The 25204-nt window shown below is 47.3% G+C and overlaps 1 protein-coding gene across 3 annotated transcripts in view; it reads left to right on the top strand.

Moving 5' to 3' along the window:
• The first annotated feature begins 207 nt into the window (after window positions 1–207).
• The window catches only part of SGMS1 (sphingomyelin synthase 1), a 339516-nt gene continuing 314519 nt past the window's right edge, over window positions 208–25204 (top strand). For 2 of the 3 annotated variants that reach the window (XM_077258886.1, XM_077258888.1), the window contains exon 1: window positions 210–449. The gene's annotated coding sequence lies outside the window, so the exon portion shown is untranslated. Of the gene's footprint in view, window positions 450–25204 lie in introns of all 3 variants that reach the window. The other variant, XM_077258884.1, reaches the window with a different exon arrangement.

Here is a 25204-nt window from a genome sequence, read left to right as displayed (position 1 = left end):
GTCACTGGTACAAGCCATTTATTAATCTCCATCCATGAGAACTACAAGGTGCAGCAGAGCTCATCAGTCCATCCCTCCGTGTTCTGCTGCAAGGCCAGCGCCGACATTACCACACATGGCCGCTAGGTGGCGCGGCACCTCAGCTCTGTTGTTGCATCCATTACTAGAGTGCAGGTGAAGTCGCTGGCCACTAGGTGGCGGCAGACTTTTCCAGGCTGGAATGTCTCTGCTGGGCTCTGCTCTTGCCGTCATCACGGAGTCTCCCCGTTTGATAGTAACGCTGTGAATTGTGGGCAGGAGAGATCACAGCCGCCCTGTCTCTCCTCCCACACTCCGGGGAGCCCTGGGGAGAGATCCTCCAAGTGACCCCCCACCAGGGCACCGGGGAGAGCCTGACTCCTGCGGCCATCCATCTACCCGCTGGGCATCACCGGCCGCCGCTGGCACAAGTAAGTACCAACCCCGTGCCCGCAGCCCATGTCCCGGGCTGCTGATTGCTGCTGGCAGAGGCGATGGCAGCAGGTGAGGGGTCAGCTGCTGTGTGATGTGGGCACATACTGGTCAGATGAGGGCACAGCAGTGCCAGGGACGCTGCCAGGAGCAGATGGGTAACTGAGAGGTGCCCATAGGTCTGTGCACCGCCCGGGGTGATGGCAGCAGACTGGTACCAGCCCTGGTAACGCTGCCAGTGCCAGGGAGACTGGTGCTGGTCACTGTGCCCGGTCAGTGTTGTGGGCACAGGAGCCAGACTGACCGCTCCCATACAGTTCTCTGATTTGCCAGGACTGCGACTGTCCGGATGGAAAACTTTCCTCATAGTTATCAATAATAAGACATCAGAATTGGGCACATTTTTCAGATTTTAGTGTGCGCCACAGGTGGTATGTTGGTGGCACTGGGCATTTTTATTTTTGCACAGATAGCCACGGGCCCCTGCACCTGATCATAATATGGGCCCCTTACAGTGAATATCTCCGCAGAGCCCCTCCTTACATTGGTGAGCCCATGCCCCAGGTAGGCTGCGACCACACGGTGACTCCGGTCCTGTTATACCAGGGAACCAAAAAGTTTGTGCAAATTGTGTCACTTGCTGATATACCAGTATCTTAGAGTTGTGATTTGGCTGCAAAAAAACCAAACAAGCAGATTGTAAGCAAAACACAGCGGTAGATGCAGCGTCGCTATGTGTGATCTTTATGTTACAGTGTAACCCTATAAGATGTGAACAGCAATGGACCCTCCTACTGTACCTCTGGGACCCTCCTACTGTACCTCTGGGACCCTCCTACTGTACCTCCGGGACCCTCCTACTGTACCTCCGGGACACTCCATCCGGACCCTCCTACTGTATTTCCCAAACACTCCTACTGTACCTCCCGGACCCTCCATCCGGACCCTCCTACTGTACCTCCGGGACACTCCTACTGTACCTCCGGGACCCTCCTACTGTATTTCCCAAACACTCCTACTATACCTCCGGAACCCTCCAACCGGACCCTCCTACTGTACCTCCCGAACACTCCTACTGTACCTCCCGGACCCTCCTACTGTACCTCCGGGACCCTCCTACTGTATTTCCCAAACACTCCTACTATACCTCCGGAACCCTCCAACCGGACCCTCCTACTGTACCTCCCGAACACTCCTACTGTACCTCCTGGAGACCCTCCTACTGTACCTCCGGGACCCTCCTACTGTATTTCCCAAACACTCCTACTATACCTCCGGAACCCTCCAACCGGACCCTCCTACTGTACCTCCCGAACACTCCTACTGTACCTCCCGGACCCTCCTACTGTACCTCCCGGACTCTCCTACTGTACCTCGCGGACCCTCCTACTGTAACTCCTGGACCCTCCTCCCGGACGCTCCTACTGTACCTCCTGGGACCCTCCTACTGTACCTCCCGGGAGCCTCCTACCGGACCCTCCTACTGTACCTCCCAGACACTCCTACTGTACCTCCTGGACGCTCCTACTGTACCCCCCGGACCCTCCTACCGGACCCTCCTGCTGTACTTCCCGGGATCCTCCTACTGTACTTCCTGGGATCCTGCTCCTACTGTACCTCCCGGGACGCTCCTACTGTACCTCCCGGGATCCTACCTGCTGTACCTCCCAGGATCCTACCTGCTGTACCTCCTGGGACGCTGCTCCCCTCTCTAGTCCTCAGTCCTGCTGGCTGGGTCCCCCACCTGTTTATTCCCCTTCTTTTCTTACATTGTTGGCTCTTGCCTGCTCCATCCTAGCAATGGTTGCAGAAGTTATGGCCATTGACTTGACTGCAGCAGTTAGGTGCCAACAATACTGGAAGAGGACACCGATGGGGGACTAGAAGTGCATCAACAGGTGCTGTTTAGTATTTTCATTTGCATACTCAGCCCATAAATGTTAGAACAGAATGTGAAGTCAGAAGCCAATCTGTAACCACTGATCCACCCACTGAAAAAAAAAATTCCTTCATGAGTTCTCACCTAGTGGTGTATAGACTCAATAGAAAGTCTATGGGTCCTTACACGGTGATGCAGGCGCTCACTGAGCTTCTGCCTCCTTAGCTGAGCTCTTCTGCTTCCTGAAGTGAGTGTTTCTGAGAAGTCTTTTGAACAATTGTTGGGGGTCTCGGGACCCATACTCCCCAATCTGAAAGATGTTTAAGCCCCTGCAACATGTACTAAAATCTTGGGAAATCCTAGGTGCAGTTTACCTACTTCACTAATGACACTGCTGTCTGGGATCATTCTGGCAATAATTAGAATACGTAAATGACCGTGCAAGGTAAATCTGCAAGTAAAGAAGCCAAAGAGAAGCCTTTTTGGGTTGTTTTCTGTTGTCTATGGAAATCCTCTTTTCCTGCCCTTTATAATAGTTACATTAGCTACGATAGTGGCTGCCGGTGAGGCTTCCAAAAATTATTTAAGGTCCGGGTGCCATCAGTGTTTGGTCCATCAGTGTTTAGTCCGTGGGCCGTCAGTGTTTGGTCCGTGGGCCGTCAGTGTTTGGTCCGTGTGCCGTCAGTGTTTAGTCCGTGTGCCGTCAGTGTTTAGTCCGTGTGCCGTCAGTGTTTGGTCCACGTGCCATCAGTGTTTGGTCCGTCAGAGTTTGGTCCGCCTGCCATCAGTGTTTGGTCCATCAGTGTTTAGTCCGTGTGCCGTCAGAGTTTGGTCCGCGTGCCATCAGTGTTTGGTCCGTCAGAGTTTGGTCCGCGTGCCATCAGTGTTTGGTCCGTCAGAGTTTGGTCCGCGTGCCATCAGTGTTTGGTCCGTCAGAGTTTGGTCCGCCTGCCATCAGTGTTTGGTCCATCAGTGTTTAGTCCGTGGGCCGTCAGTGATTGGTCCGTGTGCCGTCAGTGTTTAGTCCGTGTGCCGTCAGTGTTTGGTCCACGTGCCATCAGTGTTTGGTCCGTCAGAGTTTGGTCCGCGTGCCATCAGTGTTTGGTCCGTGTGCCATCAGTGTTTAGTCCGTGCGCCGTCAGTGTTTGGTCTGTGTGCCGTCAGTGTTTGGTCCGTCAGTGTTTGCTCCATGTGCCGTCAGTGTTTTTCACGTATGAATAAATACATGAATTACAAAGCTTCTCCTATTCTTTGCAATGCAATACGAAAAGCACGCGGATGGCACACAGTCCCATAAACTATAATGGGTACATGTTGTGTCTGTGAAAAAAACAAACAAATTCGGTAAACATGTACGTGCAACACAGATGTGTGATGAGGTCTGCACTGCAGCGCCGGCTAGAGATCTGCATCTGTCAATATTACTGATTTCTGGATGTGGATTGGCTCCAGGACTTCGGAATCAGCACAAGTTGGTTCCAAAATGACTGCGGGTCCCATGTAAATGACTACAAGAGGAGGTCTCATACATACTCTCCTATTGGGGCATGTTCACACAAGGACACATGTATGCACCTGAGTAATCTGTGCCCTTAGATCGTGTCGTGTGACACATCAGGATGCTGCAGATAATGATTGTCAACTGGGTCACATTGCAGCCTGCACCCTATTTACATTGGAGCAAAGGAGGTAAAGTAATCTAAGGCTCTGTGCACACTGTCGGATGTATACGCTCTGGAGGTATGTGCCCAACAGTGTGCACAGTCAGGATGGAGGCCGAGGCAGCTGTCCTCCATAGGGACCCACTGAAGAAACGTATGCAGCGTGATATACACCCCTCTGGTTACATGTCCTGCTATTTGGCCTTGTTGCGTATAACAACCAATCAGCGTTCAGCTTTAGGGTCTGTGCACACGTTGCGGATTCTCTGCGGATCCGCAGAGTTTTTTGCAGTGCAGAAACGCTGCAGATCCGCAATTGATTTACAGTACAATGTAAATCAATGAGAAAAAAAAATGCTGTGCACACTTTGCGGAAAATCCGCTGTGGAAACGCTGCTGTTTAAAAGAAGTAGCATGTCACTTCTTTTTTGTGAATCTGCAGCGTTTTTGTACCCGCTCCATTATAGAAATCGCAGGGGTAAAAACCGCAGCAAATCCGCAAGAAAACCGCAGTAAAAACGCACAAAAAAACGCTTCGGAACCGCACAAAAAACCACAGGTGCGTTTTCTGCCCGGAGAGACAGAATCCGCACCAGAAATTCCTAAGCCTAATCCGCAACGTGTGCACATAGCCTAAATCTTATAACTACAACTGGAGAAATAAAAGCTGAATTCTGATTGGCTGCTGTTAGCTCCTTTCTTGTGGGAGTGCTGTGATAGTAGAAGTACCGTGTCCACGCATAAGGTACATGTACGTGGCGGTGCCCGTAGCTCTGGGCATCATCATGCATGTAAATGTGCGTGGCTTCTGCCGCCTGCTCGCGTACGTGACACGACTCCCACCCGTGGTATCGCTCTGGTTGGGCATTACATGGGATTGTGACATCGGGGCCTTTTCAATCTTTTAGGCCCCAACTCATCATTCTTTTGAAGTAAAATTAGGTTTTTTTTGTGCAGTTGAAGATTAATGTGCAGCATTATTAATTTATTGAAGAGATTGTTTGTCTTTTTTACTCTAAATCTGTGCAAAAGGGCTCAAAGAAATAGCCGGCTTTGATTTTGCCAATTAGTCAATTAATCAAACATTGAACGCCTATTTTTATTAATTTTGCTCAAAAAAACGACAGCAGAAGAGAAAAACAGGGCTTTAGACTTTTTTCGGGGGCCTTACCAGTCACATAATAGCAATGCCTGGCTCTCGCTGTCAATGGCCGTCCCGTCCCCGAGTCTTCAGTAGCGCCCATCGTGTCTGTGCTCCTGCCTCTGCAATGGAAAGAAGAATGTTCACTTGTAATTTATTTCTTTTGTTAAATTGCAAACTAGATTGTCGTCTTAGATAATCTGTGATAAATCCTTTATCAATGGGACAGACAATAGCTGTAAGTTTACACGGTCAGCATTTGGTCCCTGTTTTACCTCAGTTTTTGGCTACCAAAACCAGAAGTGGGTGATAAATCCAGAAGTGGTGACGTGTTTCTAGTATACTTTCCCTCTGATTGTTCCACTCCTGGATTATGATTACAAATACTGAGGTAAAATACTGACCAAATACTTAGGGTGTGTGCACATGCCATTGTACCCGCCAAGCTTTGCACAGGAATACGCTTTAGAAACTGCCAACGGTGTTTTTCTTGACTCATTGTTTTGGTAGTTTTTAGTGGTGAGTTTGTATGTATCAGGGCAGAAACCGCCTGTAGAATGGACCGGCCACTTCTTTTACCCACTTTGCGTTTTTATAACACCAAAAAATAATAATAAAGCCACAAACTAAAATAAATGCTTTATTTTATTAATATTAAAAACATGTATAAATAAAAGCCAGTGAGCACCACAAACAAACATAGAACCCCTGGACGAAGCATTTCATGCGAAACGTGTGGTGGGTGCCTGGACTGCTATTGCCAATTAGGTAAGGTATGTGACTCTGTTAGACTACTTTCACACTGGCGTTTTTTTTAATCCGTCACAATGCGTCGTTTTGGGGGAAAAAAAGGATCCTACAAATGTGCCCGCAGGATGCGTTTTTTGCCCATAGACTTGTATTGCCGACTCATCGCGACGTATGGCCATACGTTGCGTCCGTCATGCACTGGATCCGTCGTGTTTTGGTGGACCGTCAGCACAAAAAAACGTTCAAGGGAGCGTTTTTTCGTACGTCGCGTTTGCCATTTCCTACCACACATACGCGGCCGGAACTCCGCCCCCCTCCTGCCCGGACTTCAGAATGGGTTTGCGGATACATTGAAAAACTGCATCAGCTGCCCACGTCGTGCCAAATTTTCACAACGTGCGTCGGTACGTCGCGCCGACGCTTAGCGACGGACCCGAACCGACGCAAGTGTGAAAGAAGCCTTACGTATGGGGTTTATGCCAATCACTTTTGTTGAACATTTGGGGCATAATTATCTGTGGCACTTATGGTATATACCCCTTTTGGGATTACTGTTGTTTAATTTATCTACATTAGGCATGTTTTGCCCCTGCTCATACTCTCATATATAGAGTGTTTGTTATCTCTCTTGTTACTGCCTTGAGGCATATACACAGTGTGTTTTTTGTTGTTGTTGTTGTTCAGTCCATGTGTCCCACCAATTGCTGTTTGTTTGTGGTGCTCACTGGTTTTTATTTAAACATGTTTTTAATATTGTTAAAATAAATCATTTATTTTACTTTGTGGCTTTATTATTATTTTTTGGTGTGTATATATATATATATATATATATATATATATATATATATATATATATATATATTGAATTCTTAACATTATAGGTATACTACTTTGCATCTTTAGAAACGTGAGACTGTACAAAGACAATCAAAAGGCTGAAGATGTGTACACCAAGTCGGTAATACCTTGCAGTGTATATGTTCATTCTATTTAATGTTTATTGAGCACTTTTTTTCAGGTGGGTTGTGGAGCGTACCTGCTTGAAAAAGGCATTGTGAGCACATAAAATCATTATCTCTATAGCGCTAACATATCCTGCAACACTTTACAATTATGGGGAGACATGTACAAACAATGTCAGACATTACGTAGTTAGGCTACGTTCACACTAGCGTTGTGCGCCGCTGCGTCGGCGACGCAACGCACAACGCACGCAAAAACGCGGCAAAACGCACGCAAGAACGCTGCGTTTTGCGACGCATGCGTCGGTTTTTGCCGAAAATCGGACGCAAGAAAAATGCAACTTGTTGCGTTTTCTTGGTCCGACGCTTGCGGCAAAAAAGACGCATGTGTGGCACAACGCAACAAAAAAAAACGCATGCGTCCCCCATGTTAAGTATAGGGGGCGCATGACGCATGCGTCGCCGCTGCGTCACCGACGCAAATCCGACGCACATTAGCTTAACGCTAATGTGAACGTAGCCTTACACACAGTGCGACAGACCGGGTGCACATGAGCCGGAAGAGGCAGCGCTTTGGATGCCTGTTGATTCACCGCGTCCAATACATGGCCTCATAGAACCCATTCATACAATAAAAACACAAAACGCTTTAATTGTGGATAAAAATGGCCGTGTAGTTTATTTAGGGTTACATAAATTAATTAATCACCAATAAATAAACTCCATAAATTATAAAACCAAAGTACCAAACTTTTCCAATAAACCAATCCACCCAGACATGGGTGATTTTCCCACAATTAAACTACATGACAGTAAAATTACAAAAATTCAGGGGAGGGAGGGTGGGGTCTTTATCTTCTTCCGCTGACAGAATGACCAGATACCACAAAACAGGTGTTTATATATTCAAAAAAAGAGCGGCAAAGCTGCTAACAGCCAATAGAAAACCGTTACAATAGCTGCCCAACATACCAGAAAAAACTGGATAAAACCAGTGTCACACTTTCAGAGATGACTGACCTGACCTTTATTTGACCTTTCTTCTGACAGAAAGTCATATTAAATGACAGGGTCCATGAGGCCATGAGACCCCCGCTATATTTCTTTCAGGTTTACGCGGGGGGGCTAACATTCTATGGGTGAAATTTCTCTTGGGGAGACTAGCGTTTCTGCAAGTTGAAGTTGACATGCTGCGGTCTGGAAAGACACACCGCATGTCCGTCTCCGCAGTTGAGCCGCGGGCGTCTGTGGACCCATAAAATTTCTTCAAATCCTATCCACTATGATGTAACAGCTGGTAGCTGTGGGTTTCACGCTGCATAAATACGCAGCATCCAACCCGCAGCGTTTACTGATCGTGGGCACATACCCTTACAGGAGGAGTGAGAGCCCTATAATGAAATATGGGGGGGGGCACAATAGGTAAAAAGTGCTTTTACATTCCCTGAATCTGTAGCACAAATCATAGTGAGTCATGAATGTCTGCTTTTATTGCAAATGCACAGTGCTCTCCCTCATTTGATGGATGTTGACCAATTCTACTCATTTACACCACCTAACATATATGGTATTTCCTCATGTCTGGGAAGGACAAATCAGCTTGTTGGATATTATGAGAAAAGCTGTCACCAAAGATGTCTGATGGTAGCTACCGTACCTTTCTATTGAGAAAAAAATGTTCACGTTTGGATGTGTGGAGTGTGCATGTGTATAGCGGGATCAGGAAGAATAGTTGACAGCTGAACAAGCGTTCTTATGGCGGTTATCCAAAGACTATTTCTCTGAACATAAATCATTGCATTTCTCCTTCTGTCATGTTAATTCTGTTCAGCCATTACTTATGTCATTTTTTTTTTCTGAAAAGCTGAGTGACAACCAGTACGGTTACCATAATATTATTGCATATATATATATATATATATATATATATATATATATATATATATATATACACTGTATATACTCGAGTATAAGCCGACCCGAGTATAAGCTGAGACCCCTAATTTTGCCACAGAAAACTGGGAAAACTCGAGTATAAGCCTAGGGTGGAAAATGCAGCAGTTACCGGTAAATGTCAAAAATCAAAATAGGTACCAATAAAAGTAAAATTAATTGCGACATCAGTAGGTTAAGTGTTTTTGAATATCCATATTGAATCAGGAGCCCCATATAATGCTCCATACAGTTCATGATGGCCCCATAAGATGCTCCATATTAAAATATGCCCCATATAATGCTGCACAAATGCTGATTATGGCCCCATAAGATGCACCATAGAGATATTTGCCCCATATAACGCTGCACATGGCCCCATAAGATGCACCATAGATATATTTGCCCCGTATAATGCTGCACAAATGCTGATTATGGCCCTATAAGATGCTCCATAGAAATATTTGCCCCATATAACGCTGCACATGGCCCCATAAGATGCACCATAGATATATTTGCCCCGTATAATGCTGCACAAATGCTGATTATGGCCCTATAAGATGCTCCATAGAGATATTTGCCCGATATGCTGTTGCTGCGATAAAAAAAATAAAATGACATACTCACCTCTCGTCGCTCAGGCCCCCGGCACTTGCTATACTCACCTTTCCTGTTCCACCGCTGAGCGCCACTGTGTCTTTCGCGTCCTCTGCACTGACTGTTCAGGCAGAGGGCGGCGCGCACACTAATCGCGTCATCGTGCCCTCTGACCTGAGCGTCACTGCAGAGGACACGGAAGACGTAGTGGCGCCGACGGTGGCTCCTGACATGGTCCCTGCAGGTCCCTGGTTCTCTGGGCGCTGACAGCTTCTTCCTGTATTGAGCGGTCACATGGCACCGCTCATTACAGTAATGAATATGCGGCTCCACCCCTATGGGAGTGGAGTCGGGTCCATATTCATTACTGTAATGAGCGATACCATGTGACCGCTCAATACAGGAAGAAGCTGTCAGTGCCCGGAGAACCAGGGACCGCTCCAGGAGCAGGTGAGTATTATTAGACAGGTGCCGCTCCCCATTCCGTGCCGACCCCTGGGATTGACTCGAGTATAAGCCGAGAGGGGCAATTTCAGCCTAAAAAAATGGGCTGAAATTCTCACCTTATACTCGAGTATATACGGTAAGTGATTATATCTGTTAATGTTGATGATTATGGCTTACAGCCAATGAAAACCCAAAAGTCATTGTCTCAGTAAATTTGAATACTTTATAACACTAGCTTGAAAAATGATTTTAAAATCCGAAATGTTGCCTACTGAAATATATGTTCAGTAAATGCACTCAATACTTGGTCGGGGCTCATTTTGGCATCAATTACTGCATCAATGCGGCATGGCATGAAGGCGATCAGTCTGTGGCACTGCTGAGGTGTTATGGAAGCCCAGGTTGCTTTGATCTGCATCGGACCGCCCCTGGGTGAGTATAATCTAACTTGTTTTTCTTATCTTTCAGGTTACATCAGGGGTTTATCTACAGCATTATAGAATGCTGTAGATAAGCCCCTAATGGCCGGTGGCCGCAGCTTATATATATGAAAAAGTAGGTGACAGATTACCTTTAACAATCCTTTCAAGGCTGCCCTTTTCACGGTTGCTTGTGCACCTTTTTCTACCACACTTTTTCCTTCCACTCAACCTTCCATTAATATGCTTGGATACAGCACTCTGTGAACATCCAGCTTCTATAGCAGTGACCTTTTGTGGCTTACCCTCCTTGTGGAGTTTGTCAATGACTGCCTTCTGGACATCTGACAAGTCAGCAGTCTTCCCCATGATTGTGGAGCTACTGAAACAGATTAAGGGACCTTTTTAAACACTTTGGGTACGTGTCCACGTTCAGAATGGCCGGCGGTTTGGACAGAGCGGCAAACCCGCTCCGCCCACTATCTGATGTGTTCTTTGCACACATCCGGCATCATCGCACCTCACACTTAGGGCCCTGTGTTTTACCTTGCAGCGGCGCCGTGTAAACAGACATGCTGCGATCTAAAAAGACGCGCCGCATGTCCGGAATCGCAGGGCTGCCGGGTGCGTGTTACCACGCATAGTGGAGACAGGATTTCATAAAATCCCCTCCATTATGCTGTAACATCTGGACGCTGCGGCTCTACGCAGTGTCAAACACGCAGCATTTCCTGAACGTGGAAACATACCCTTAGGAAGCCTGTGCAGGTGTTTTTTTGTTAATTATTCTAATTTACTGAGATAATGACTTTGGGGTTTTCATTGGCTGTAAACCATAATCATCAACATTAAAGGGAACCTGTCACCTGAATTGTGTATTGCCTTGTACTGGCGTGTACTCCGGAGGACAGAGAATGAACTTCAATCCAATATTGCGGCCAGCATGCAGCCAGCGGGTAAGGAAAGGGTGAATCAAACACCCGAAAACCCCGCCCCTATGACCCAAAACCGGTCCGGACAAATTCAGGTGACAGGTTCCCTTTAACAGAAATAATCACTCTGTTTGTAATGACTCCATATAACATATAAAATATTTCACTTTTTGTATTGAAGAACTGAAATGAACTTATTGATGATATTATAATTTTGTGAGATGCACCTGTGTGTGTATATATATATATATATATATATATATATATATATATATATATATATATATATATATATATATATATATATATATATATATATATATATATATATATATATAATGTGTGTATATATAATTTGCCTATCAGATGTTATTGACATGTGTATATGCCCGATGAGATACAAGGCTCAGTTCTGCATTATAGTAATGCATGTGCCGTTTGATCACCTTACCTAAGTTCCCATAGAAGATGACAGATCACACAGCTGCCTGTATACAGTGTATATACAGTGTGTGGCTTGTGATCGGCCTGAGGACTTGCACTGTTCTGTACATACAAGCCGTCTTTCATGCTGCACTCTGCTGTTTGTCACATGCATTTATCTGGCCATCTCTGGGGAGGGATCCTGGCAGCGTGTTCCTGGTACTGTGGTGTTGTTGGCCGTTGTCCAGAGGAGGAGGAGAAGAGCGTGGAGTGTATATTACAGATTTCTCACACTGCGCTCTCATCTAGTAGGCTGGTAACAAGTGAATGTGACTCCTGAGCTGCCACTGAACACATAAAGCCTAATGTTACAGCACTGATATATTTTAGGCTAAGGATGGTTCCACACATTTATCTTTTGCAAAATATGTTGCAATTTTTAGCTGCAAGTCAGTAGCAAACCATGAAATGCACTACAAACCGTGAGTCTTTGTGGCATTTTTCACTTTTGGAGTGCTTTTATTTATTTTTTTTTTTCCCACTTCCCGAATGCTCTCTTGGCATATCTTCACACATTTTCAATCAGCTGCTCCATAGGAAAAAAAAAATGTAAAAGTCACCTAATGATAATCTCTAGCAATAAGAATGGAAATCATGGCCACATAAAATGCAAAGCAAAAAAAAATGTGTGAAGAAAGTCTATCTTCACCTTTTTAGGTGGGAAAATTCAATGTCTTCAAGCGAAGCTCACATCTGAAACCCATGCAGTGTAGTGTTTTTATTTTTACAACGCCTTCAGTTTCTATCAGCCATTTGGGTATATTTACATGGAGATATATATATATATATATATATATATATATATATATATATATATATATATATATATATATATATATATATATATATATATATATATATATATATATATATATATAATACAGTGTGTCTGTAAAGTCATGGTGCACTTTTGACCAGTCACAGGATCCATTTATAGTTTACATTTTGGCGCCCTTTCTCTGACCCAATCATATCAGACCTGATCATGAGGAGAGATAACAAGGACCAATCAAACAACACATTTAGGCCGGCCTCACACTTGGCGTAAGACAATACGCCACGTATTATACGTCCGTACTACGGCCGTAATACAGAGAAATGTTCCCAAAATATTGATCCGTAGTCAGGGTGTGTCAGCGTATTTTGCGCATGGCATCCTCCGTATGTAATCCGTATGGCATCCGTACTGCGAGATTTTCGCGCAGGCTTGCAAAACCGACATCTAATGGATTTATGTGCTCAAATGTTCGGGAAAACATATATACAGTATATATATATATATGTAATTGAGACACATATATATATATTCTGTATTTAGATTTCATTCAGCGCGATATCTGTGAACAGCCGGTAATTCAATTGCCGGCTTCTCATTTCTCCTGCACAAACCCGACATGATATGAGACATGATTACATACAGTAAACCATCTCATATCCCCCTTTTTTTTGCATATTCCACACTACTAATGTTAGTAGTGTGTATGTGCAAAATTTCAGCGCTGTAGCTGCTGAAATAAAGGGTTAAATGGCGGAAAAAATTGGCGTGGGCTCCCGCGCAATTTTCTCCGCCAGAATGGTAAAGCCAGTGACTGAGGGCAGATATTAATAGCCAGGAGAGGGTCCATGGTTATTGGCCCCCCTGTGGCTAAAAACATCTGCCCCCAGCCACCCCAGAAAAGGCACATCTGGAAGATGCGCCTATTCTGGCACTTGGCCACTCTCTTCCCACTCCCTGTAGCGGTGGGATATGGGGTAATGAAGGGTTAATGCCACCTTGCTATTGGAAGGTGACATTAAGCCAGATTAATAATGGAGAGGCGTCAATTATGACACCTATCCATTATTAATCCAATTGTTGGAAAGGGTTAAAAAACACACACACACACATGATTAAAAAGTATTTTAATGAAATAAACACAGCGGTTGTTGTAATAATTTATTGTTCTCTCAATCCATCAGGAACACCCTCGCTTGGAAAAATAATAAACGCACAAGATACATACCTTCTGGTGAACCGTCTCGTCCCACGAAGTAATCCATCTGAAGGGGTTAACTAATATTACAGGCAGGAGCCCTGCTAAATGCAGCTGTGCTCCGTGCCTGTAATCCCCAGCGAATGAATGAAATGTAGGTCAATGACCTACATTTCCTTCAGTCGCGGTGATGCGCCCCCTGGTGGATGTCCTCATATGACCTGGAGCGTGGGAAAAAGTTCCCAGGCTGCAGTTCATGAGAACATCCACCAGAGGGCGCCTCACCGCGACTGAAGGAAATGTAGGTCAATGACCTACATTTCTCCTTCGCCTCATTGGGGGACACAGGACCATGGGTTATGCTGCTGTCTCTAGGAGGCTGACACTAAGCTGAGACAAAAAAAGGTTAGCTCCTCCCCTGCAGTATACACCCTCATACTGGCTTCCAGACACCCAGTTCAAGCTTAGTGTCCGTAGGAGGCACACTGATTTTTATTCTCATGGATTTTTTCTTTTTAATCTATTCCGGACGAAGGGGGCGACGGATTCTTTCATGGTCCGATCTCCCCCGAACCAACAACAGGCGAGCACGGGAGTTTCACCTCACCGTATCCTCTCCTGCGACGTGGGAGCCACTGCCTGAGCTGATCTTTTTTGGGGCGACGGTTTTTTCCCTAGAAGGGCACCGTTCTCCCCACTTAGTCCAGACGAGCACTGGTGTTTTCCTCCAGTACCCTCTTCTGCAGCCAGGCCTTTTTATGCCGGACTGCCCTGTCCACCAGGTTTCACCCTCGGCTGTACAGAGGCACTAGTACCCGTGGCGTCCGTGCGATATTCCCTGCATCACCACTGCATGCGGCTGATTCAGGGGTGGACGGTTCCTCTCCACCCCCCGTCTCTGGGGCTGGTGGATGGAGGCTTCCCATCCCCTGCACCGTCCCTGTCTTCCACCCCAATTACCTCAGTCCCGGTGCGCTGCTCCATCAGGGTAAGTGTCTCGGGGGTAGGGGGGGTGGTCACTGGTCCGGCGGTCCGGAGGGCTCCCCATGTTCTAGTGGCACTTCTTATTCTTGGGCCTCTTGATACCGCGGCCTTCAGCGGCAGCGCGCCAGGCCGATGGTACAAATTTAGTCCCCGGCTTCGGCCTAGACGACCGGGAACCTGGCGCTTCCCGATAGGCTCCGCCCCCTTTTTCGCGTCATCGTGCGGCTCCGCCCACCTCTAGTGGCGCTTCTCGCTAGGCTCCGCCCCTTTTCGCTAGGCTCCCCCCCCTTTTCGCGTCATCACGTGGCTCCACCCACCGGTCCTGGCGCCTCTCGCTGTGTGCGAGATCTTCCCCCAGGTCTCGGCGGCCATCTTGGATCTCATATGCACGCCGCAGCACCAGGTCTTCCAGCTGCAGCGTCCCCCACGTGCAGCTCTGTGCACGCCGGCTGTCGCCTAGTTCTCCTGCCGCCTCCCTCTTCCTCGTTGGGACACAGGACCAGGGTAAGGAGACCGTCAGCGCTCTCCTGCAGTCTCGCTCTCGCTTCCCCTCCCAGGGAATCAGGCTAGCCCCTGGCATTAGTTTACACCATGTCTCAGTCTAAGACTAAGAAATCCACAAAGGTGCATTCAACCTTTTTTTCTGCGTGTACCACCTGCCAGGCTCCACTTCCCCGCCCTCAAAGCTCTCCCCTCTGCTCTGCCTGCGATGCCCCAGGTGCCCAGGAGCCCTCCACCGCCACCGACTCCGGTGTACCTAGCCCCCCCCCGTGGGTTGTTTCACTTTCGCAGTCCGTGGATTTTTTAGCCAACGCCATCAAATCCATTCAAAATCCTCCCGGGGAACGGGGCAATCCGTTACAGGTCCTAAGGGATCCCTACGTAGCAGGGGATTCGTCTACCAGCAGGGGCCGCTCTCCACTTATAGAGGCACGGTCGTCCAGAAAACGGATCCGTACTACCTCTCCTGGGCGTTCACCTCGCCACTCAGTTTCTGGTAGCTCCACCTCTCGCTCACCCTCTTTGGGGGCTCGCAGCGTTCAAGACTCTGAACATGAGTCCGAGGTATCATTGGACCCGGAGGCTCCGGAGTTCAGAGCTACGGTTAACTCCCTCATTGTAGCAGTCAATCACGCGCTTAGGGTGGATGATGACCCTAATTCCGCTCCGGAACACGCGGTTTCTTTTACCAGAACCAAGCGTTCCCACAAGACTTTTGCCTCTCACCCAGCTTTTCTTGATATAGTCAAGCGTCACAGGGAGCGTCCAGATAAACGTTTCTCGGGTAAGAAGGATCTGGTATCGAAGTATCCCTTCTCAACAGATCTCGTGAAAGACTGGACGGATCCCCCTATAGTAGACCCTCCGGTCTCGCGCCTGGCCTCTAAAACACTTCTCTCAGTCCCGGACGGCGCTTCAATTAAGAGTCCCACTGAACGCCAGCTAGACTCCCTAGCTCGCTCAGTGTATGAGGCCTCAGGCTCTTCCCTGTCCCCCTCATTCGCCGCGGCTTGGGTGACTAAGGCAATGGTTTCCTGGGCGGATGCTCTAGCGAAATCTATTCACGAACAGGACCTCCCGTCTGAGATGGCGGACCTGGCTAAGCAGTTAGCCATGGCCAGTGATTATGTGATGTACGCATCTCTTGATGCGGCGAATTGCGCAGCATCGGCGGCCGCTAACGCCATCGCTATTAGAAGGACTCTTTGGCTCAGAGAGTGGCGCGCAGACTCCTCCTCTAAAAAATCTCTGATCTCTCTCCCTTTTCAAAGCGGGCGCCTTTTTGGCGAAAGGCTTGACCAGCTTATTTCCGACGCCACGGGAGGAAAGAGCAAGTTTCTTCCCCAACAGAGGCCCAAGGCGGCTTTCCAGCGTCAACCTTATTTTCGCTTTCGGTCCTTTCGTACCAGCCCAGCCTGGTCCAATCCTACCGGTCGCCCCAGATCGGACCGATCCGCTCGCACAGACAGAGACGTTCGCCCCTCCTTCAGGCCGATCCCTTCCTGGCGCGGAAAACCTAGGCAGCCCAGAACCAGAGGTTCCAGACCTCCCAGATTCCCGTCTCAATGACTCGGGAACGGCGCCAGTTGATACCACCAGAGTAGGCGGACGTCTACTCCTTTTTCAGCAGGCCTGGCTCTCCGTCGTTCAAGACGGATGGGTCAGGGACCTGGTATCGTCGGGCTACAAAATAGAGTTCTCCTCTCCTCCTCCAACCCGGTTTTTCCCCTCTCGTCTCCCCAGCTCGGGAGCTCAGTCTCGCGCCCTTCTTTGCGCTATCCACTCCCTCCGCCAGAGCGGGGTCATTGTTCCGGTCCCGGAACACGAGAGGTTCAAAGGTTTCTACTCAAACCTCTTCGTAGTGCCAAAAAAGGACGGAACAGTGCGCCCCATTTTGGATCTGAAAATCCTGAACAAGTGTGTAAGAGTCCGGCACTTCAGGATGGAATCACTCAGATCGGTCATCTCTTCGTTGGAAAGAGGGGAATTCTTGGCCTCGATAGACATCAAGGATGCCTATCTTCACATCCCTATTTTCCCGCCTCATCAAAGGTTCCTCCGCTTTGCCATTCTGAACGACCACTTCCAGTTCACGGCCTTACCCTTCGGTCTTGCTACAGCGCCCAGGGTATTCACCAAGGTCATGGCGGCTGTCATGGCCATCCTTCACTCGCGAGGAGTCGTCGTGTTACCTTACTTAGACGATCTCCTCATAAAGGGTCCGTCTTTCCAAACCTGCGAGTCAAGCGTCCACATTACCCTGGATTCTCTCTCGCGCCTGGGCTGGCTGATCAACTTGGACAAGTCCTCTCCCGTTCCTGCCCGTCGGATCTCCTTTCTGGGAATGATCCTGGACACTTCAAGGGGGCTGGTTTTGCTTCCTCGGTCCAAGGCTCAAGCGCTTCAGCAGGGAGCCCGAACACTCCGTCATCTTCGCCCGCGAACCATTCGGTTCGCCATGAAGATCCTGGGAAAGATGGTTGCAGCAATCGAAGCGGTTCCTTTCGCTCAACTCCATCTCCGCCCCTTACAACAGGCTCTGCTGGACAACTGGGACAGGAGTCTCCCATCTCTCGACCGTCCTTGCCCGCTGTCTCCGCGGGTCAGACAATCCCTCATATGGTGGACCCTGGGTCCATCTCTTCTCCAGGGGAAGTCCTTCCTCCCGATCCGCTGGTTAGTGGTAACTACCGACGCCAGCCTCCTCGGCTGGGGGGCGGTGTTTCTTCATCACTCTGCCCAGGGCCGTTGGATAGGTCGGGAATCCAGTCTCCCCTTCAACATCCTGGAGATTCGGGCTATCAGACTTGCCCTGAGTCACTTTCACACCCTGCTTGCGGGTCACCCTATACGTGTCCAATCGGACAACGTCACGGCGGTGGCTTACATCAACCACCAGGGGGGTACCCGCAGCAGGGCAGCGATGCAGGAAGTCTCTCACATCCTTCGTTGGGCCGAAATCAACCATTCCATCATCTCCGCGGTGCACATTCCGGGAGTCGAGAACTGGGCGGCGGACTTCCTGAGCCGCCAGGGTCTTGCCTCGGGGGAGTGGGAACTCCACCCAGAGGTCTTTCGACAGATCTGTCTTCGCTGGGGGACCCCGGACGTGGATCTGATGGCGTCCAGATTGAACGCCAAGGTTCACAACTTTGTTGCTCGTTCTCGGGATCCCCAGGCCATCGGAGTGGACGCGCTGATATTCCCGTGGCATCAGTTTCAGCTCCCATACGTGTTTCCTCCTCTTCCCTTACTGCCGAAGGTGATCCGAAAGATCAAGACGGAGGGAGTTCCGGTCATCCTGGTCGCTCCAGACTGGCCTCGTCGCGCGTGGTACGCGGAACTCGTCCAGCTCGTAGCCGACGTGCCCTTGCGGCTACCAGACCGCCCAGATCTACTTCGCCAGGGACCGATCTACCATCAGAGCTCAGGGGCCCTACGTTTAACGGCGTGGCTGTTGAAACCTGGATTCTAACTCGTGCCGGTTTCTCTCAGCAGGTCATTCCCACCATGTTAAGTGCTCGTAAGGCGTCTTCCGCCTCCATTTACCACCGCGTCTGGAAAACCTTCTTCTCATGGTGCAGGCTCCGAGGGCTTCCTCCGCTCGTTTTCTCTATCCCTTGCATCTTGAATTTCCTTCAGTCCGGTCTTGACTCCGGTTTGGCACTCAGTTCCCTCAAAGGCCAGGTCTCAGCGTTATCCGTGCTGTTTCAGCGCAGGATCGCCGCCAACCTCCAAGTCAAGACCTTCATCCAGGGAGTCTCCCATGTGGTTCCCCCTTATAGGATGCCGATAGAAACCTGGGATCTCAACTTGGTCCTGGGGGTTCTTCAGGAACCCCCGTTCGAACCCCTTCAAGACGTTTCGCTCTCTGTCCTCTCTTGGAAGGTTGCCTTCCTGGTAGCGGTGACGTCCATCAGAAGGGTTTCAGAGCTCGCCGCCTTGTCCTGCCGGGCACCGTTTCTAGCCTTTCATCAGGACAAAGTGGTCTTACGCCCTTCTCCGGCTTTTCTTCCGAAGGTGGTCTCGTCGTTTCATCTTAACGAGGACATCATCCTCCCTTCTTTTTGCCCGCAGCCCAAGCATAGGGTCGAGAAGGCTCTCCATACTCTAGACGTCGTACGGGCCCTCAGAAGGTACATCTCCAGAACGGCTCATTTCAGAAAATCGGATGCCCTTTTCGTGTTCCCTGAGGGTCACAGAAAGGGTTTGGCTGCGTCTAAATCCACGATAGCCAGATGGATTCGATCTGCTATCCAGGAATCCTATCGGGTCAGGGGCAGCCCTATCCCGGCGGGGATTAGAGCTCACTCCACTCGGTCGATGGGTGCTTCCTGGGCCATCCGGCACCAGGCAACAGCGGAGCAGGTTTGCAAGGCCACAACGTGGTCCAGCCTGCATACCTTCACAAAGCATTACAATGTCCACATCCAATCCTCTGCGGACGCGGCCCTTGGCAGGCGTATTCTGCAAGCGGCTGTTGCGCATTTGTAGTCAGATGGTGCACGGAGTTATTTGGTTGTATTGTTTCCCTCCCAGGGACTGCTTTGGGACGTCCCATGGTCCTGTGTCCCCCAATGAGGCGAAGGAGAAATAGGGATTTTTGTGTGTACTCACCGTAAAATCCTTTTCTCCGAGCCACTCATTGGGGGACACAGCACCCACCCTGGTAGCCTTGCGGCTCGTTACATTTTTTGGTCTTTGACTGTTTGTTTGACATGTTATATTCTAATGTTTCTTCATATTTTATTGTTATTATCCTACTGCTTTTGCACTGAACTGGGTGTCTGGAAGCCAGTATGAGGGTGTATACTGCAGGGGAGGAGCTAACCTTTTTTTGTCTCAGCTTAGTGTCAGCCTCCTAGAGACAGCAGCATAACCCATGGTCCTGTGTCCCCCAATGAGTGGCTCGGAGAAAAGGATTTTACGGTGAGTACACACAAAAATCCCTATTTCATTCATTTGCCGGGGATTACTGGCACGGAGCACAGCTGCATTTAGCAGGGCTCCTGCCTGTAATATTAGTTAACCCCTTCAGATGGATTACTTCGTGGGACGAGACGGTTCACCAGAAGGTATGTATCTTGTGCGTTTATTATTTTTCCAAGCGAGGGTGTTCCTGATGGATTGAGAGAACAATAAATTATTACAACAACCGCTGTGTTTATTTAATTAAAATACTTTTTAATCGTGTGTGTGTGTGTGTTTTTTAACCCTTTCCAACAATTGGATTAATAATGGATAGGTGTCATAATTGACGCCTCTCCATTATTAATCTGGCTTAATGTCACCTTCCAATAGCAAGGTGGCATTAACCCTTCATTACCCCATATCCCACCGCTACAGGGAGTGGGAAGAGAGTGGCCAAGTGCCAGAATAGGCGCATCTTCCAGATGTGCCTTTTCTGGGGTGGCTGGGGGCAGATGTTTTTAGCCACAGGGGGGCCAATAACCATGGACCCTCTCCTGGCTATTAATATCTGCCCTCAGTCACTGGCTTTACCATTCTGGCGGAGAAAATTGCGCGGGAGCCCACGCCAATTTTTTCCGCCATTTAACCCTTTATTTTAGCAGCTACAGCGCAGAAATTTTGCACATACACACTACTATCATTAGTAGTGTGGAATATGCAAAAAAAAAGGGGATATGAGATGGTTTACTGTATGTAAACCATGTCTCATATCCTGTCGGGTTTGTGCAGGAGAAATGAAAAGCCGGCAATTGAATTACCGACTTTTCACTAACACCGCTGCGTATTTCTCGCAAGTCACACTGCAGGTCCGTGTGGAATCCGTATTTTTCTCGCCCCCATAGACTTTCATTAGCGATTTTTTTGCGCAATACGCTGACAAACGCAGCATGCTGCGATTTTGTACGGCCGTAGAAAGCCGTATAATACTGAACCGTAATATACGGCTAATAGGAGCAGCCCCATTGAGAATAATTGTGCCGTTTATTTTGCGAGTTTTACGGACGTAATTTCTGCGCTCTTACGTCCGTAAAACTCGCTAGTGTGAGGCCGGCCTTAGGCTGTTGCTGAGCCCCCAGTCAGATTAACCCCTGATAAACTGAACTCTGATTAATACACTGCCAGGTCTGTGACATCATGCAGCCACAAGCTTATGCCAGCTGTGTGGTTTTCCATGCCAGTCAAGATGTGGACGGTACAGAGGAAAGTTCAGTGTGCTCTGTGGCTCGCTAAATTCGTATCCGTGACAAAAGTGCTGCGTGAATTTCGGTCGCGTTTATAATGAAGCTCCACCACATAGGAATAACATTACTCGGTGGGATAAGCAGTTGAAGGAAACCGGCAGTTTGGTGGAGGAACCCCGTTCTGGTGGGCCATCAGTCAATGACGAGTCTGTAGATGCTATATGGGATAGCTACCTAAGGAGCCCTAAAAAATCTGTGCATGTGTGTGCTCGACAATTACACCTAAGCGAGACTACAGTTCATAAGGTGTTAAAGAAGCGTCTCTGTTTTATGGGGTACAAATTGCGGCTGTTGCATGCTATCAAACTGGCGGATAGACCCAAACGGTACGCGTTTACTACAGATATGCTTCATGAGATTGACAATGATGCAAGATTTTTGCAGAAGATTGTGTTTAGCGATGAGGCGACCTTCCATATCTGTGGACATTTTCATCGCCATAATGTTCGAATATGGGCTGCTGAACATCCTCATGCCTACGTTGAGTACGAACATAACACCCCTAAAGTGAATGTGTGGTGTGTCCTGATGCATGATAAGGTGATGGGTATGAAACTGGGAGAGTTTATCTTTTATTTGGAACAGATTTCACATTTCTATCATTTTTTGTTGCTTTCCAATGACTGGTCAAAAGTGCACCATGACTTTACGGACACACTGTGTGTATATATATATATATATATATATATATATATATATATATATATATATATATAGTTGCACCTATTTCCACATGCACGAAAACAGCAACATGAGCACTATCTGTGCGTTTTCCCATTGTTCATGTGATTTTTTTTTTTTTCTTTCATTGTGAATTTTGGAGCAGAATCTGCTTAAAAATTCACATTAAATAAAAACTGTCTGTGAACATATTTTTTGACTCCTATGTTAATTTACATGCCACGTTTTTCCTCTTTTGTGGCATGCTCTTAAAATCTCATCAGAAAATAGAACTGCGCTGTATGACCTGCGAGCCCCGTCTTGATTGGAGTGGGGGGTGCTTGCCCGACCTCTACACCAACCATCGTCTACGGAACAGCCGGAGGAAGCCGAGCGCTTTGTGCAGATCCATAGTAAGTGTTTGACACTACAGATTTTCGTTGTGCAAAAAACAGACTGTAATAAAGTTCCAGCAAAGTGGATGGGATTTATATAAATGTCATGTCCACTTTGCTTTTTTTATACAGTGTAAAGAGACCTGCGCAGCGTTTCCGAAATCCGCACAATGTAAACTTCTCTTTTGGTATTATTTACAGATTTTCCCCATAGACATGAATGAGTTGAGAAAAATGTGATTTCTACCATAGTTTACCAGGGGCCTGCAGTTAAACTGCAGGGAGTGGTGATGGTGGTGGTGAGGGGTTAAAATTCCCTGCAGCTCATACATGTTCCTGTAGGGCAGTGTTTCTCAACTCTGTCCTCAAGACCCACAACAGGTCAAGTTTTCAGGATCTCTTAGAAAAATATTTAGAATTGAGAGTCCTCAGTGGTTGATACCTTTTAATGGCTAACTGAAAAGATGGTAACAAATTGCAAGCTTTCGAGACTACATACGTCTCTTCATCAGGCAAAGACTAAAACAATTGTGGCTGTAGACAATGGAGTTTTTTATGTGTTTTGGATGGAAATTGTCCCATTTAAGGTATGTTGGACGGTCGATTGGCTTCTGATACAGGGATGTCTCTATTTTATTGTTTTGCAGCTTAATGATGATGTCCAAAAAGTTAATTTCAGTACAGGAGTAGTTGAGTGTCAAGTTGATGGTGGGATGAAATTGATTAAACTGTTCATGGAACGACCTTAGCTGTGGTTCAGACTCCGTCCAGATGATTAAAATGTCATCAATGTAGCGGTAGTACGCCAGGGGCCTGATGGGACATGAGGACAAAAAGTCGCTTTCAAGCTTTAAATGGGACAGTTTCCATCCAAAACACATAAAAAACTCCATTGTCTACAGCCAAGCGATCAGATACAATCGTATATGTTCCAACCCAATGGATAGGGATGAACACCTTGGTCGCCTCAGAAAGACCTTTTTGAATCAGGGCTACCATCCAAGAACAATTGAAAATCAGATCACAAGAGCCACCAGAATATCAAGGAATCACCTGCTACATTACAAGGCTAAAGAAGAAAATAATCGGGTACCTCTAGTAGTTACCTACAATCCAAATCTGGAGGCACTAAGGGGAGCTGCACGGAAATTACAGCCTTTACTGCAAAAAGATGCCAGATTACAATCCATTTTTCCAGACCCCCACTACTGTGTTTTAGGCAGCCCCCAAATCTAAGAAGCATCATTGTCAAGAGCTCCCTGTCCTCTCCAACAGCTGCAGGTACCTTTCCTTGCAACCAGAAAAAATTTAAAACCTGTCCATTTATAATGACCATGGACAAGATAAAGATCCCCAATTCACATCAGGACTACAAGATCCCAGGTACTTTCAGCTGCGTCACTTCTAATGTGGTGTACCTAATCATTTGTACTAAATGTCCAACTGGGGGTCTGTATGTGGGGGAGACAGAGCAGAAACTGAGAACAAGGATGAACTCTCATCGCCATACAATAAGAGAAAAAGAATGGATATACCTGTGGCAATACATTTCTGTCTCCTAAATCATAACATTATGGACATGAAATTAATTGTATTAAAGGGTAACTTCAAATCACAAAAAGACAGGAGAGTCTGGGAGTATAAACTGATGACGACCTTTGACGCTCTAAATGCAGGAATGAATGTGTCACACGGATTTATGTCTTTTTACATCAACTAACTACAACTAAGGAACTTGCCCATCAGACCATGTGGGGTCATCAAACAGAGACCCTAATCACAGGACAATAAAACATTCCTTATCTAAGAATTGGCCCAATATTTATGGACGTAACTGTTTATCACCCATGGTAATTCTGCTTCATGTCACCTGGCTTATCCATGGTTTTTTTCCCCTCTCCCTTTTTTTTTTTTCCATACTATGTTGTGCATAAATATGTGATTCTTCAGAATTTGTTTTAGTCTTTGCCTGATGAAGAGACGTACAGTGGGGCAAAAAAGTATTTAGTCATTCAGCAATAGTGCAAGTTCCACCACTTAAAAAGATGAGAGGCGTCTGTAATTTACATCATAGGTAGACCTCAACTATGGGAGACAAACTGAGAAAAAAAAATCCAGAAAATCACATTGTCTGTTTTTTTTATCATTTTATTTGCATATTATGGTGGAAAATAAGTATTTGGTCAGAAACAAACAATCAAGATTTCTGGCTCTCACAGACCTGTAAGTTCTTCTTTAAGAGTCTCCTCTTTCCTCCATTCATTACCTGTAGTAATGGCACCTGTTTAAACTTGTTATCAGTATAAAAAGACACCTGTGCACACCCTCAAACAGTCTGACTCCAAACTCCACTATGGTGAAGACCAAAGAGCTGTCAAAGGACACCAGAAACAAAATTGTAGCCCTGCACCAGGTTGGGAAGACTGAATCTGCAATAGCCAACCAGCTTGGAGTGAAGAAATCAACAGTGGGAGCAATAATTAGAAAATGGAAGACATTCAAGACCACTGATAATCTCCCTCGATCTGGGGCTCCACGCAAAATCCCACCCCGTGGGGTCAGAATGATCAGAAGAACGGTGAGCAAAAATCCCAGAACCACGCGGGGGGACCTAGTGAATGAACTGCAGAGAGCTGGGACCAATGTAACAAGGCCTACCATAAGTAACACACTACGCCACCATGGACTCAGATCCTGCAGTGCCAGACGTGTCCCACTGCTTAAGCCAGTACATGTCCGGGCCCGTCTGAAGTTTGCTAGAGAGCATTTGGATGATCCAGAGGAGTTTTGGGAGAATGTCTTATGGTCTGATGAAACCAAACTGGA

Source organism: Ranitomeya variabilis, chromosome 4, assembly GCF_051348905.1.
Source record: "Ranitomeya variabilis isolate aRanVar5 chromosome 4, aRanVar5.hap1, whole genome shotgun sequence".
NCBI classification, from domain to species: Eukaryota; Metazoa; Chordata; class Amphibia; order Anura; family Dendrobatidae; genus Ranitomeya; species Ranitomeya variabilis.
This window is presented reverse-complemented; position numbering and strand designations above follow the sequence as displayed.